Consider the following 7,817-nt stretch of genomic DNA (forward strand, 5'->3'; position numbering starts at 1 on the left):
AGTGTTAAGTAAAAGGTAATACACAAAGAACAACGTCTAGATGCATTTGTATAAAAAAATTCACAGAGGTTTTGTCTATATGGTGGAAATTCAAGTGATTTTTCCCCCCATTCTGTTTATCTCTATTTTCTACAATGAATATGTATTGCCTAGGTACTAAAGATAATAAGAGCAAATTGAAAAAAGTTTTGGGCTTAAAAAGACAATAATTTTTATTTTTTTAAAATTGACCGGGGCCGGCCCAGTGGTGCAGCAGTTAAGTTTGCACGTTCCGCTTCTTGGCGGCCCAGGGTTCGCCAGTTCGGATCCCGGGTGCGGACATGGCACCGCTTGGCACACCATGCTGTGGTAGGCGTCCCACGTATAAAACAAAGGAAGATGGGCACGGATGTTAGCTCAGGGCCAGGCTTCCTCAGCAAAAAAACAGGACTGGCAGTAGTTAGCTCAGGGCTAATCTTCCTCAAAAAAAAAAAAAAATTGACCAATTCTGATTTTTTGATCACTTAAAAATATATTTACCTTTGTGGAACTCTGGGAATTATCACACTGGCCTCTAAATTTTCTCGTACAAAGAATCTTAAGAAGGCAAATTCTCATTGTAATGAGATTTCTGTGGATATTGCAATAGATTTTTATCATTGCTTTATAGGCTTTTTTTTTTTTTAAAGATTTTATTTTTTTCCTTTTTCTCCCCAAAGCCCCCCGGTACACAGTTGCATATTCTTAGTTGTGGGTCCTTCCAGTTGTGGCATGTGGGACACTGCCTCAGCATGGCTTGATGAGCAGTGCCATGTCCGCGCCCAGGATTCAAACTGACGAAACACTGGGCCGCCTGCAGCGGAGCGCGCGAACTTAACCACTCGGCCACGGGGCCAGGCCCTGCTTTATAGGCTTTTAAAGTGCATTTATTTACCAATCCCAGAAGGAGAAAAAAAAAGGGGATAAAGACTCTTTTTCTTTCATCAGCCATTCTAGAAACTATTAAAGTAAGGCATACAAGAATATAACATTTCTTTTCTCTCAGAAAACATCATTGTGCAGCAACAACAAAAATGTCTTACCTAGATTTTCAAGGAAAATTAAGATATTTACAGTGGATAAAATCTGTGGTTATAGTTGCTGGAGAAAAGGAATAGAAAGTAAATTTTTCTAACTTGAATTTGAAAAGTAAATTAAAAATGTCTTTTATATCTATAACTTTATGTGATCATATCATATTTTAAACCCTAATGAAAGGTTTGGATTTTCAAAATAGGGAGAATTTCTCTGAGAACAAGCACACCAAAACTTGCCAGCACATAAGAGCCACTCCAGATTTGCAGACAAACCAAATGAGTAACCACAGACTTCTTCTCTTGCATCCATACCATATTTATTCAAAAAGTAGGAAAGGCAAATCAGAACCACCATCTTTCAAAATGATTTGTCTCAGTACACTCTTTCCTCATTTTCTGAAACAAATAACTATTCTTAAGACAAAACACACATATAGCTTCTATCTCTTTGGGTTATGCATACAAAGCTCTTTCTTTCCTCACTACATATTTTTAGAACTTATTAATCTGAATTATTGGATTCTCTGTTTTTTTAAAGAAAACATTTCATCTTAACTATGTAGCTTTAGAAAGCCAAAGTCTTTACTTTGGTTATTTTAGGATTTAATGTAATCTGTTTAAAGGAAAAAGAGCTCTAAAAAAACATCTCGTCTAGGTTTTTTTTTAATTTGCAAAGTGAAAAAGATCAGATCATTGTATTCTTTCTCACAGTGGCATTTTCAACGCGGTTGCTTTTCTTATTTGCCCGTGATCTTACTAACATTTTAGATAACTGCATTTTCTAAGATTAAACCTCAACATGTGGCTATAATTCATTCAGCTCTTAGCAATCAGAGGTTCTACCTGGCTGAAGTAAATTTTAAATTCCCAAATTAGTTCTGGGGGGTTTTCTAACAGCAATTCTTCCTTTACTTAAGGTATTTACTGTTTATAATTAGTAGTAAGTTGTAATATTAAAAGAGAAGTGGATAATGAGAGAATTTCAAGTTCATGAGGGTAGGAATATCCCATGGACTGAACTGTGTCCCCCTCCCCCCCCAAAATTCGTATGTTGAAGTCCTAACCCACAAGGTGACTGTTTTTTGGAGACAGGGCCTTTAAAGAAGTATTTAAAGTTAAATGGGTCATAAGGGCTAGGCCCTCATCCAATATGACTGATATCCCTATAATAAGAGGGAGAGACATCAGGGATGCACACACACAGAGAAAAGACCACATGAAGACAAAGCAAGAAGGCAGCTGTCTGAAAATCAAGGAGCGAGGCCTCAGGAGAAACCAAACCTGCCAACACCTTGATCTTAGACTTTCAGCCTCCAGACCGTGAGAAAATAAATTTCTGTTGTTTAAGGCACCCAGTTTATGGCATTTATGATGGCAACTCTAGCAGACTAACATAACATCTGAAGTATTTAAATCACCAAGTATTTTTAAGCCACAGGTAAATGCCTACTAATGAGAATAGAAAAAAAAAAAGCACTTCAGGAGTCTTGCAAATAATTTAACAGAAAATAATGAACTGGTTCTATACACAATAGCAAGTAGAATGACTATGTGAGTCTGTATGTTTTAATGAATACAGCATAGTTGAATTGACTGCTCCAAAATTGGGCCCCATTCAGAGTTACCTTCTTAATCACTATCTATGGAATGGCACTCAGCCCAGAAAAGATATAGGGAAATCATACTTCCTCTGTGCACCACTACTACCTCTAGTATTGGCCTGATTAGACTTCCTGCTTCAAAGAAGATATTCAGGGACATCTACTCTAAGATTAGGGGACATATAAACATATTCTAGCAATATTTTGAGAGTTGCTTCATTGAAGTTACTGAATACAAAATCTGACAAGGGCATGCCCCTGCCTCAATTTACATTCACTCTCCTTGAGTTTCTTTTGACCTTTTTGACAATTAAAATTCATTTAGCATATCTGCTAATTTTGGATAAAGCTGCTGAAGATATGCACCAAATTCAACCATACTCATTTCTAACCCATGATTTTTTTCCCCACTGATCTATGAATAATTCAGAATAATTGAAATCCTCAGGAATATATTTTGAGAATAACCCCACTTTTTTTTTTTACTTTGTACCTTGCTTCCACTTGTCCCCATAATCTCATGATATCGGGAAGCTAAATGCAAATGTGTTTTGGCTTTTTCAAATTATACACCCGAGGTATTTCAACACATTAAAAAAAATCCAACAGGTCTCATTCTTTCCTATCTTCTCATTCATGAGTCATTCCAGTCTCTGTATCAAAGATCCTAAACCATACTGTGAACCAAGTGTCTCCACACTCTCTCCTGCTGTTGCCACCCCAGCCTCACCTCAGGAGGTTTGTCTCCCATCCCCTCCTACATTTGTCCCTGCTGCAGCAGTTTCTCTGTTGTCACATAACTCCTAACTACCACCTCCACAGTGAGGTTTGGTTCACTTCACTCCTGGTGGCCTCGTGAATTCTAGGATCACCACTCTCCTTCTCTACACCCTGTGGTTCCAGTTACCTTGGCCTCAGGAAGAGGTGAGGTGGTAAAGCTGCTCCTCCATTTACTTCCTCACCTTTTAATTCCCTGCCCACTGTCCCCACAACACCACTAACATAAGGCTGCAGAATGGGTACCATGCTTTCCTGAAAAATTGGCGGAAAGGTAGAGTGAATTACAGTGTAGGAAAAACCAGAGAACTGGATGCTACAGGTCCAAAGAAGCAGAAATAACAATCCCCCTGGGTGAGCACCACAGTTCCTAGATTTGCTCCCATCATCCTCCTTCGAAGTTCACGTTGTCCCAGAGAACCCCTCCTTTTCCCTTCATAGTGAGATTCTAACCTTACTTTAGAAATATCCTACTCCCTAACACAGGAGAGATGTACTAATCCTAGGCTCGTGCCTTGTGCCCCACCTCCTCCTAGAACAATTCATCGGAAGCTGAACATTTCCCCAAATCCACATCGTTATATCTAGAATAATAGTACTTGGGATCTTCAGTAGAAATTTGGGAGCTTGTCATGAAACCTTTGCTATTTTAGAGGAAAGCTATGCTTCCTCACTCCTCCTATGGGAATCTAGTAGAAAACACATGCACACACATACACACTCATCTGCACACATACATGCACCACGTGTGTGCACAGAGCATATACACGCACATGGGTACATACATGCATACAGATTCACATACATGTGTGTGCATGTACATACATGGTAACAAAGAGCCAGGCCAAGTCAAAAGATGGTGGCTAGAGGGGTCTAAAGGTAGGAGTTTATTGACCTTTACCCTCAAGGACAAAAAATGAAAACTAGAGACCAATGAGGTTTTCCACAAATCAAAATTTAGCAAATCTGTCAATTTTACTCCTAAATCAGTGTTTCTTAAAATTTCTTCTTAAGGCAGAGGAGCATGATAAGGATAGGGTTGGGGCTAGGTTATAACCTAAAGTAACTTTCAGGGAACACAAGATATCTGAAGTGTCACAAATTTTATACCAAAGCTAGCATGAGCAAACTATGTCCCATAGGCCAAATTCTGCACTCTGCCACAAGTAGAGCTGCTTTTGTACTACAGCTGCAGAATGAGTAGACGCAAGACATTGTCTACCCACAAAACTTAACATAGTTACCATCTGAGCCTTTAAGAAAGTTTGTACTAGAGCTATATATCAACATGAATAAATCTCAGAAAAATAATAAGATTGAGTTAAAAAAGTAAGTTTCAATGTTGTAAGGAATCAAGTTGTATAAAGCTTAAAAAGACTCCAAATTTACTATTGTTTCTAGAGATATATGTACATGTATATAAAGTATGAAAACAGCCATGAGAATAATAAATATCCAATTCAAGACAATGTTTATCTCTTTGGAAAAGGGAGTGAAAGAGGAATGCAAGCAGAGAGGATTTTTAACTATTTGAAATGTTTTATTTCTAAAATAAGGTCATGAATACAAAAGTGTTTACTATATTATTCTCTATATCTTTTTTGTATGACTGATGTATTTCAAAATTAAAAAACTCCTTGGTTGTACAAAAAAAAAATTGAATGGAAAAAATTAGATGGAGGAGCTACGCTGCAGACTATATTTACCAAAAATGGCTGCAACAATATCTTCCATCCCTTATGCTCTTTTTACAATGTGACTTGGACACCCCTCCTATTGAGAAGTCAAGTCTCTATCCTTCTCCCTGAAACTGACTGGGGTTTTGTGAATGTTTTGGTCAAAAGAATATGATAGAAGTGACAATGTGATTTTCAAACTAGACCATAAAGAGTGATACAGCTTACACTTTGCTCACTGGAATTCTCACCCTTGAAGTCTTCAAACACTGTGTAAGCAGACTGACTGCTCTGAGGCAGTCGTGCTGTCAGAAAACCCAAACTAGCCCACAGAGACAGACCACATGGAGAAGTCCCGGAATTTCTTAGGGAGAGATGCCTGGCTAGTTCCAAACTGCTCTAGTCCCCAACTTTCCATTTCTAACTGCATCTGATTGCAATGGCATGACAGATTTTGAGCCAGAACTCAGGCTTTCCAACTGAGCCAGTTCAGAATTCCTGTCCCATGGAAACTGTGAGAGATAGTGTAGTGACTGCTATTATTTTAAACCTCTAAAATCTGTTTTGCAAGCAAGTTGTAACTGGAACTTGAACCCTAAGTTGACCCCACCATCAGGAAGTTGAACCCCAACTGCCTTTAGTGTGGAAATCTGAGCTGAATTGACCTGAAGACTCTCAGAAAGGTTCAGCAATAGGAAGGCATGCAACTAATCTCAGAAGGCAGGAGAAGGCATGCAACTGAAAACAGGGATAAATTGAAAGGCTTTAGTAAGAAGCCCAGGTCCCCACTCCTACCTGAGCCATCAGGTATTCCAAAGAACCAGGAACACTCACTGCAGGAAGGATGAGGATTCTTCCTCTGGACAAAGTGAATGGGGAAGCCTCCAGAGAAACAGAAGAGGGCAGGGTAGCTGAAGGGTAAATAACACTGGCTAGACAGGGAGGACGTCAGGGGTTTAAGCTCTAACGCTGTCATTCATTGATTACATGTCCTTGTCCAAATCATTTTCTCATTTGTTAAACAGAAGGTTAGAGTAGAATGACCTCTGAAGTACATTTCCAAGGTAAAAATCTATGATTCTATTAAAAGGAAAGAGCACACCCTTTAAAATATGGCTGGTTTAAGTAATGAGCCACAATATGAAGTGCTTTTTAGTCAAGAAATTCTAGTGTACTTCTTATAACATATAGTTCTTTTAAAAATAGCATTAGAGGGGCCACCCCATGGCTGAGTGGTTAAAGTTCTGTGCACTCTGCTTTGGCAGCCTGGGTCCGCAGGTTTGGATGCCAGGTACAGAACTACAACACTCGTCAAACCATGCTGTGGTGGCGACCCACATACAAAATAGAGGAAGATTGGCACAGAAGTTAGCTCAGGGCCAATCTTCCTCAAGCAAAAAAAGAGAAAGATTGGCAACGGATATTAGCTCAGGGCGAATCTTCCTCAAAAAAACCCAAAAAACAAAAGAAAACCCCAAAAATCCATTAGCCATCATAACAGCAAACCTCTAGCTAAGTTACTTCGTTTTTTCTTAGTTACTTAGTTACTTAAGTTACTAAGTTTTTTCCCCCAAAGGACCACGTAAAAGGGTGTGGGCCAAGGTATAGAGAACTGAAGGAATGTGAATGAATCTAGGACTGTAAAGCTGTTACAATCCCTAGGCAAAAAGCAACAGGGGGAGGGAGAGATTACCAGAACATGGAAGAGTAAGTCATTGAGAGCAGGCCACTTTAAGAGGCGTAGTGACTTCCCAGGAAGGCAACAGACAGCCAGAGGTGACCTTTCAGGGAGAAAGCCAGAGGAATAAATATACTGACCTCATTCTTTTCCCAACCTACAGTTTCCTGTCTGTGCTTCCTCTCCACTAGCCAAACACGGGTTGGAAGCCCGAGGGCGTTGACCCCATTGATGTACTTCTTGCCCTTGGACTCCAGGACAGCAAACAGGTAGAGAGCAGCCCTAGCGGAGCAAAAGGAAGACAATCAACACAGAGGTGGTGATGAAAAGGTAGTAATCATAGCTTCAGAGAGAAGATTGAAATTCACTTTTTTAATATATATAAAAGTTCTTGACTTTGGGACATTAGCTGAGAAAACGAGACATTCTGAGGTGTGATAAGATTCTAGAATAATTAGTTCTACATGCAATCTTGTATCTTTCTGTTTTTGCCTCTTGTGACTTGAACAAATATTGGATCGTGACTGATGGCATAAACTTTAGTATTCGCTTTTCATCCATGCAAATAATTCCTCTTATCTTTCCCTGTTCATATCCAAGTTGTTTCAGTTACACATCTGACCATAAGGCATGGTATGTCTGAACTGTCTGATATTGTGGATTTCGTCAGAAAACTTCTGTGTTGTTTTTACAGCTAGCCAGCTTCCTATACAGACAAAAACAACATCGTAGGGAAAGAGAAAAAACCTTAGTTACAATATATACTGTGTGGAGAAACACAGAGGAATGCATTTTGTTACATGTAGAATCACTATTTCCAATTACTTATTTATATCCTAAGTAACTTATTACACACATAAGCTTATGTTTCCAGATGTAATTAATTTGGTCTGCATGGGACAAATGTATCTTTTCTGGTTCTCAGATCTTTAACCCCTGTTCTGCCAATCCTTTGGGATCTATATTGACTAGATTGACACAAATCCTATACAGTCCCAGGGACACTCAATTTTGACAGTAGTCTTCCCCC

Source organism: Equus quagga, chromosome 6 (assembly GCF_021613505.1).
Source record: "Equus quagga isolate Etosha38 chromosome 6, UCLA_HA_Equagga_1.0, whole genome shotgun sequence".
In the NCBI taxonomy this organism is placed as follows: Eukaryota; Metazoa; Chordata; class Mammalia; order Perissodactyla; family Equidae; genus Equus; species Equus quagga.